Below are 9,232 nucleotides of genomic sequence, written 5' to 3'. Positions count from 1 at the left end.
TGTAGAGGATAGAGTAGCATGGAGAACTGCATCAAACCAGTTTCTGGACTGAAGACAACAACAACAGCAATAACAATAATAATAACAATATTAATAGTAATAACAGCAACGGAAAATTACAACAGCAATGAGAGTAGTAGAATATAGTGTTAAAATTATTAAAGGCCTTTTATTACTGCTTAGCGTTACTTTTCAGTAACCCTGAAAATTTAAGATATGTCTATGAAAAATGGTCCATAAATTTAATAAATGTCTTGTGATTGTTGGTTTATTAAGGAAATAGTTACAATTTTTGAAGCTGACAGAAAAAAATATATTAAGTGCTATAGTTACTCTAAATCCATTGTGTGATGAGGTTCAGATTGTGGAAAGAAATGTTTGATTTCGATTCCAGATTTTTTCAAACATTGGGCTACTTCTCAGTATTGCTAAACAGTGAAGATAGAACAGATGCCCAACAAGCCTTAAAGAATCATAACGAAATTATAAAAAATCGTTACTGTCGAATCAATTGGTAAAAATCCAGTCCTATGCTGTTGCACTAATGGGTTAAATCACTAAACAATTACTGCTGTCTTCTTCGACATCGAACCGCATAATGAACAGTATTTACAATTCTTTTTAGCTGCTTTAGAATCACTGAATAGATAAATCAGAGAAAACTGAGCAATGTACTGGAATTTAGTTCAACAGCAAAGCACGAGATTGTTGCTCCTTGATAATAAAACTTGGGTGTACCTACATGCACTACAATAACTGGCATCTTACGTATTCTAAGTGAATTCGATCTTAACAACGAAAAGTGGATTCCTTCCAAGCTGCAACACCATCTCGTAGTACACGTCAGTTCTTTAGCTAAGTACAAGATACTCTTGGAAGCTCTTTGTAATTTTGTGGACGGAAGGAAGAGCACACGTTGTGCAAGTGTGACACTGTCAATGGGTAACGGATCGTAGTTGTCGTATGATGTATTAGTTCTGAAGTAGAGGTTCGTTCCACGAGTCCGTTTTCCCTGATTCGTTCAGTCCAATTAACACAGAATCATGAATACAGGAAAAATAATACGTCGAAATTGTCTTTTAACACAGATGAATTTTACTCTTATAGATCGGTATCACGATTCCCTACTGCCGATTGAAAATTAATACACAATCTTTTACACAGGTAGGACAATAGGTTCATAATTACGAAATAGTTCTATCTGAGTCTCGTAACAATACGTCATCAGTTCCGACCACTCTACAAGACGAATCTACTAGAAGAATCTCTTTTCCCGATTGATAATAGAAGCGTAAATACTCGTCGACCGTTCATAGAACATCTGAACTGAAGTGCCAAAGAAACTAGTATGTTGCTGTGGTTTTCAGTCATATGACTGCTTTGTGCAGCTCTCCATGCTACTCTATACTGCACATGCTTCTTTATCTCCGAATAACTACTGCAACCTATATCCCTCTGAATCTGCTTACTGTATTCATTTCCTGGTCTCCCTTCAAGATTGTTACTCCCTCCTTTCATTCCAGTATTAAATTTGTGATCCCTTGATGCCTCGGAATGTGTGCTATCAACAGATCTCTTCCTTTAGTCATGTTTTACCACAAATTTCTCTTTTCCCCAATTCTATTAGGTACCTCCCCATTAGTTATATTATCTACTCATGTAATCTTCAGCATTCTTTTGAAGCACCACATTTCAAAGGCTCCTATTCAGTTCTTGTCCTATTTATCGTCAATGTTTCACTTCTCTACATGGCTACACTCCATAGAAATACTTTCAGGAGGACTTCCTGACACTTGCGAGGTGCCGGGGCTAGCAGTGTATTTAACACTAAATTCTTCTAGAATCTTCATATGGAAATGATGCTCTAAGCCGCCCCCCCCCCCCCCCGCCCTTTTCTTAACTCCGACTTTTGCTGTTGCACATGGATTAAGAGGAAACGCGAACTGACTGTAATCGACCCTGCAAGTGGAGTAGAAAAAAGTTTATCACATGCAGTAATTTAATTTGATAGAAATTAATTAGATAAAGGAAAGTTTCATTAATGTAGTGAGAAATGAAACGGTTGCTCTACCGATTAACAGAATGAAAGTTCTGTCCAAAACAACAATTTGATTTATTATGACTAAACTCAAAATAGTAAACAAAACGCATGAAACATTTATAATACATCAAAATTGGATACTCAAATAAATGCTGTGAAGGTGAGGTTGTCCATGAACTAGATTGTGACATTTATAACCAAGTGGTATGTGGAGCCAATTCCTTGAAACTCAAATCTTAAGAGAAACACCCAGCCAACCCAACATTAATTTCAGCTACAGTAGTGAGAACTCAGGCAATGAACATGCAAGGCAGAACCATGTAAGAAATGACGGGAACAGGCGCGTTCTGCTGAGCTCTGATTGTCACAGAGCAAATTCCCTAATCTGCCTGTGCTGCGGACATACATTACCAAACTGTCTTCTTAACTGCAAGGACACGACCTGGCGTACCGGAAGCGATGGCTGGTTGCTTCGACACCCCGTCGTGGTGATGATAATGTCGCGAGTATAGCCCGAAACAAATTATCCTGGTCTGGTTGTTCCAGACTAAAGACTTCCTATCAATACAAATGCGCTTCTGAGGGAGACGAAGAAGGCTCGCCACACAAACACTAATGGTACAGTGATCGACTTTAACAAGTGAAGTCACACAGTAACTCCAATACAGTCAACTTTAGGCAAAACTGCTCAAGACAGACAACAAGGCCGCTTGTACGCATAGCGCTCAATTGCCAACTTTACTCGGAAAGTTACGTTGAAGTCGAAACTTCAGCAACTTCGTCAAACAGTTGAAATTAAATGAAAGTATATTAGACAGCCAACGGAAGGCAGAGTGTCCAGAGCACGAGAGCTCAGTCTTGTAACCTACCCCAACCGACAGGCGAGAGCTGACTCCTCAAGAGCACCCATACAAACCAAACACCGAACATTCCCGCCCCCACCACAGAGGCCGTGGTTAAACGTTCCAATCAGCAGCACGAAAACCGGCGGAAAATTAGACTCTATTGCCGAAGCACTACCATTCCACCAATGGAGATCCTTGGTGCCAATTTCTGCGCCGATTTTGCTACGTCACAGAGCTATGCCCTGAGCAAGCCAATCACAGCTACGATTTTGCAGAAAACGCGGGAATTTGCCCACCATGACTGCCTGGGAACGCAAGTCATTCCCACGCCTCGCTGGTAGCCCGCCAGAAAATGTTTTCACTAAGTTTCTGCAAAGTAACGGAATCTCTAGCCCAGCCGCTTCTTCAGGCCCCCGTGGGCGTGTCGCTCCCGCTCTTATGACAATGTTTGCGTCTGGAAAGGATCCACTCGACTCCTTCACACCCGTCGGCTTAACTCTTTCAAGCTCAGCAGAACCCGCCTGTGACCGGACCACCCGGGTTGCCTGGGAAGTTCGCATGTGAAGGAATAGCAACTTTTCACCGCATGCAATTAGAGAGGAAAATCGAATTAGAGTAAGATAGAAATACGAGAGGGGGCTCATGGCACCTCTCACACTTAAATCCTCTTCAGAAAAGCTTTCCTTGTCATAGCCAGTCTACATTTTGTATCCTCTCTACTTCGACCATCATCAGTTATATTGCTCCCATAATAGAAAACTCATCTACTTATTTCAGTGTCCGATTACCTAAACTAATTCCTCAGCAACACCTGATTTAATTGGACTACAATCCACTGTCCTCGTTTTGCTTTTGTTGATGTTCATCTTATACCCTCCTTTCAAGACACTGTCCATTCCGTTCAACTGCTCTTCCACGTCCTTTGCTGTCTCTGACAGATCTATAATGTCATCGGAAAACCTCAATGTTTTCATTTCTTCTTCCTGGATTTTAATTCCTACTCCAATTTTTCTTTTGTTTCTCTTACTGCTTGCTCAATATACAGATTGAATAACATCGGGGGTAGGCTAAAAGCCTGTCTTAGTCGCTTCTCAACCACTGCTTCCTTTTCATGCCTCTCAATTCTTATACCTGCCATCTAGTTTCTGCGCAATAGACTTTCGCTCCCCGTGTTTTCTCCCCGCCACTGGTATAGGCATGTGTATACGGAGATAAGTAAACAGGGAGAATACGGTGCTGCGGTGCCAACGTAGTTGCCGCTGCCAACCGACCGCGTGGTGAAGAGATGCGAGGGATGGACTTCAGTTAAGTAGTTTTAATTCGACATGGTTTTTCTTTAATGCTGACTGTGACTTACTCTGGCATGTTGTAGTAATTCTATGCTTCTGAAGAAGGCTATATTATTTAAGCTGAAACCTAGTAAAGACCAGAAAATTTGCGCAACTGAGGCTGATTCTTCAAAATATTAAAAGGAAAGGCAATATATTATCAGAACAAATTTTCAAACGACAATTATTGTCTAGTGCAATACTACGGTATATATTTACGACCAAGCATCCGACTGAGTAAAACTCTGAGGGTCGGGTACAAATCAGAAATTAATGAAGAAAGGCAATATAGTAATGGAGTAATGGAGCAAATGTTTAAACGACAACTAGTGTCTTAGTACAATACTACGGCCTATATTTACGTCCAAAGAGTCGACCGAGTAAAAAACAAAACAGGAAATAATTAGGAGGTTGGGTAGATAATGGCATCAATTACCACGAGGATTACAGAATGCTACTCCTCTTTATCAGCAAGCAGCGCCTTGGATCCACGGTGCGTCGCGGTGGTTACTGAGCGGTGCCGATGATAGCCAGGTAGAAGCGGGGCAGCCAGTCCACCAGCGGTCGTCCGACAGAAATGTTGCCAACCAGCCGATGGGATGTTGTCCTGCTTCTTGTAGTCGACGCTGGCTCTGGTGAGGTACTCCGGTATCCTTCCTCTGCGCACGTCCTCCTTGCGCATCTCGTGGCTGCGGCCGCTCGGACTTCGTGACCGCTCCTTGTCGCGGCGCTACCACCAACGTCTAAACTTGGTTCTGCTTTCTCGGGCCAGCGAACCCGTATGTATATCGGCAAGCAAAGACTTCTGAGACACAACTCACAGACACCAAATATTCCTCAAATATTTCGGCAACGGGGTCGCAAGAAGGGTAGTCGACACTACCCTTGAGGTAGAGGCGCCTGACGGAACAGTCTACTAACTTAACGGCGCCACGGCTCATTCTGCATGAATGAATGTAGACGCGAGGGGTAGATTTTAACTGACACACAGAAACTAAATGTTTATTGATGTGCCATCTGCCAGTTACCGATGCATGTGTTTTGCCTGTAGAGTTTTCCATGGTGCAGTTAGCTTGTGCTCTCGCTCATTCATCTGGCTTTCATCTATTGCGAAAAACCTTTTTTTTTTGTCATAAGACTTCTGACTGGTTTGATGCGGCCGGCCACCAATTCCTGTCCTGTGCTAACCTCTTCCTTCTCAGAGTAGAACTTGCAACCTGCGTCATCAATTATTTGCTGAATGTATTCCAATCTCTGTCTTCCTCTACGGTTTTGGCTCTCTGCAGCTCCCTGCAGTACCATGGAAGTCATTTCCTCATGTCTTAACAGATGTCCTACCATCGCATCCCTTTTCCGTATCAGCGTTTCCCACATATTCCGTTCCTCTCCGATTCTGCGTAGAACTTCCTCATCCCTTACCTTATCAGTCCACCTAATTTTCAACATTCGTCTGTAGCACCACGTCTGAAATGCTTCGATTCTCTTTTGTTCCGATTTTCCCACAGTCCATGTTTCACTACCATACAATGCTGTACTCCAGACGTACATTCTCAGAAATTTCTTCCTCAAATTAAGGCCGATATTTGATATTAGTAGACTTCTCTTGGCATGGAATACCTTTTTTGCCATGGCTAGTCTGCTTTTGATGTCCTCCTTGCTCCGTCCGTCATTGGTTATGATACTGCATACGTAGCAGAATTCCTTAACTTCTTCTACTTCGTGACCATCAATCCTAATGTAAAGTTTCTCACTGTTGTCATTTCTACTACTTCTCATTACCTTCGTCTTTCTCCGATTTCCTCTCAATCCGTACTGTGTTCTCATTAGACTGTTCATTCCGTTCAGCAGATTATGTAATTATTCTTCACTATCACTCAGGATAGCTATGTGATCAGTGAATCGTATCATTGATATCCTTGCACCTTTAATTTTAAATCCACTCCTGAACTTTTCTTTTATTTACATCATTGCTTTCACGCTGTACAGATTGAACCGTGGGGGAGAAAAGCTACATCCTTGTCCTACACGTTTTTAACACGAGCACTTCGTTCTTGGTCGTCCACTCATCTTATTCCCTCTTGGCTGTTGTAGATGTCGTTATGACCCGTCTCTCCCTACAGCTTACCGCTACTTTTATCAGAATTTGGAACATCTTGTACCATTTTACATTGTCGAACTCTGTTTCCAGGTCGACAAATCCTATGAACGTGTCTTGATTTGTCTTTAGTCTTGCTTCCATTATTAACCGCAGCGTCAGAATTGCCTCTCTCGTCCCTTTACTTTTCCTAAAGCCAAACTGATCATCATCTAGCGCATCCTCTATTTTCTTTTTCAATCTTCTGTATATTATTCTCTTAAGCAGCTTGGATTCATGTGCTGTTAGGCTGATTGTGCGATAATTCTCGTACTTGTCAGCTCTTGCTCTCTTAGGAATTGTGTGGATGATGCTTATCCGGAAGTCAGATGGTATGTCGCCAGGCTCATACACTCTACACACCAACGTGAATAGTCGTTATGTTGCCACTGATTTTAGAAATTCTGATCGAATGTTATCTATGCATTCTGCCCTATTTGACCTTACGTCCCCCAAAGCTCTTGTAAATTGTGATTCTAATACTGGATCCCCTGTCTCTCCCAAATAGACTCCTGTTTCTTTTTCTATCACATCATACAAATCAAGCCCCTAATGGAAGCTTTCAATGTATTCTTTCCAGCTATCCGCTCTCTCCCCTGCATTTAACAGTGGAATTTCCGTTGCACTCTTAATGTTATCACCCTTGCTTTTAATGTCACCGAAGGTTTTTTGACTTTTTTGTATGCTGTGTCTGTCCTTCCGACAATCATTTCTTCTTCGATGTCTTCACATTTTTCCTGCAGCCATTTTGTCTTAGCTGCCCTGCACTTCCTATTTATTTCATTTTTCACCGTCTTCTATTTCTGTATTCCTGAGTTTCCCGGAATATTTTTTTACTTCCTTCTTTCATCAATCAACTGAAGTGTTTCCTCTGTTACCTATGGTTTCTTCGCTGTTACCTTCTTTGTACCTATGTTTTCCATCCCAACTTCTGTGATGGCCCTTTTTGGGGATGTCCATTGCTCTTCAGCTGTATTGATTACTAAGCTATTCCCTCTTGTTGTATCTATAGCCTCAGAGATCCTTAGTACTTCTGTATCCCACTTCTTTGCGCATCGATTCTTCCTGACTTATCTCTTAAAATTCAGCCTCCTTTTCCATCACTGCTAGATTGTGAGCTGAATCGCCCCTGAGTACGCCTTGCAGTCCATCATCTGATTTCGGAATCTCTGCCTGTCCATAATGTAACCTAACTGAAATCTCCCCATATCCCCTGGCCTTTTACAAATATACCTCATCCTCTTGTGATTCTTGAACATGGTATGTATCCTTTTCTTCTTCTCCTTCCCCTACAACTGCATTCCAGTCCCACATGACTATTAGATTTGCCTCTCCCTTTACATACTGTATAAGCACTCCGACTTTGGGCCAGAAGTGGCCCGTCGGGACCATCCAACCGTCGTGTCATCATCAGAAAAGGATGCGGATAGGAGGGGCGTGTGGTCAGCACACCGCTCTCCCAGTCGTTATCACTGTTTTCTTTGACCGGAGCCGCTACTAATTGGTCGAGTATCTCCTCAATTGGCATCTCGAGGCTGAGTGCACCCCGAAAAATGGCAACAGCGCATGGCGGCCTGGATGGTCACCCATCCAAGTGTCTGCCACGCCCGACAGCGCTTAACTTCGGTGATCTGATGGGAACCGGTGTATCCACTGCGACAAGGCCGTTGCCTTTTACATACTGAATTACTCTTTCAATATCCTCGTCCACTCTCTCTATGTCTTCATCTTCAGCTTGTGACATCAGCATGTATATCTGAACTATCGTTGTTGGTGTTGGTTTGCTATCGATTATGATAACAACGACCCTGTCACTGAACTGTTCACCGAAGCACACTCTGCCCTACCTTCCTATTCATAATGAATCCTACTCCTGTTATGCCATATTCTGCTGCTGTTGACATTGCCCTATACTCATCTGACCAGAAATCCTTTTCTTCTTTCCACTTCACTTCAGTGACCTCCACTATATCCAAATTGAGCCTTTGCCTTTTCCTTTTCTGATATTCTAGTTTCCCTAACATGTTCAAGTTTCTGTCATTCCACGGTCCGACTTGTACAACTTGATTATTCAATCTTTTTCTCATTGTAACCTTCACCTTGGCAGTCCCCTCACAGAGATCCGAGTGGGGGACTACTCTGGAGTCTTTGGCTAATGGAGAGATCATTATGACACTTCCTCAATTACAGGCCACATGTCCTGCGGTTACACGTTACGTGTCATTAATGCAATGGTTTGCATTGGCTTCTGCATCCTCTTACTTAAACGTGCTAAAAATTTATCATGGTGGAATTTACGGGTCACTTTGTTGCTACAGTTCATTTCTAATCATCGGTAAGATTAAGTGTTGAAGAGGTATAATAATTTAGATGTACTGTTATTGCTTTATAAATTGTTTATATATATGCTGGTCGAGAAACGGGACCTGCTGTCCAGGAAACAGCCTACATCGAACTGCATTCGGAAACTGGAACAAAAACAGATGGCGAAAGATTCACAATGAATTAGTTGTGAAATGGATATTAGCGCTGTTCTTTTATCGATTTTAATTATAAATGAGTGGATGTTTCCTGTGATTTTCTTGCCACCGATAATGTATCGTGATAAACACCGGCAAGAGAGATAATGTCAACTAGTTAATTACCTATCACGGGGCGATTAACTACCATTAGTCGTAGCAGACAATAACCTGGAGAACTTGCAATCGTTTCACAAAAAAGTGAAGTTAGATGCTAGTGGGTGTGAAGTTGCTGGTACGTGTGATCAAACATTAAAAATAAATTGTGTGTTGAGAGGAGTTAGTAGGTTTGCAGTATATAATAGGACTTAACTGTGCCGTACCATAAGAGTTACATCTACATCAACACAGATAATCCGGAAGCC

The 9,232-nt window shown here is 42.1% G+C and overlaps 1 pseudogene; it reads right to left on the bottom strand.

Moving 5' to 3' along the window:
- Window positions 1-7,902: 7,902 nt before the first annotated feature.
- LOC124559984 lies at window positions 7,903-8,020 on the bottom strand (annotated as a pseudogene).
- Window positions 8,021-9,232: the final 1,212 nt, after the last annotated feature.

This window comes from Schistocerca americana, chromosome 1 (genome assembly GCF_021461395.2).
Source record: "Schistocerca americana isolate TAMUIC-IGC-003095 chromosome 1, iqSchAmer2.1, whole genome shotgun sequence".
Classification (NCBI taxonomy): domain Eukaryota; kingdom Metazoa; phylum Arthropoda; class Insecta; order Orthoptera; family Acrididae; genus Schistocerca; species Schistocerca americana.
Note: the sequence above shows the minus strand (reverse complement) of the source record. Positions and strands in the feature narration are given on the sequence as shown.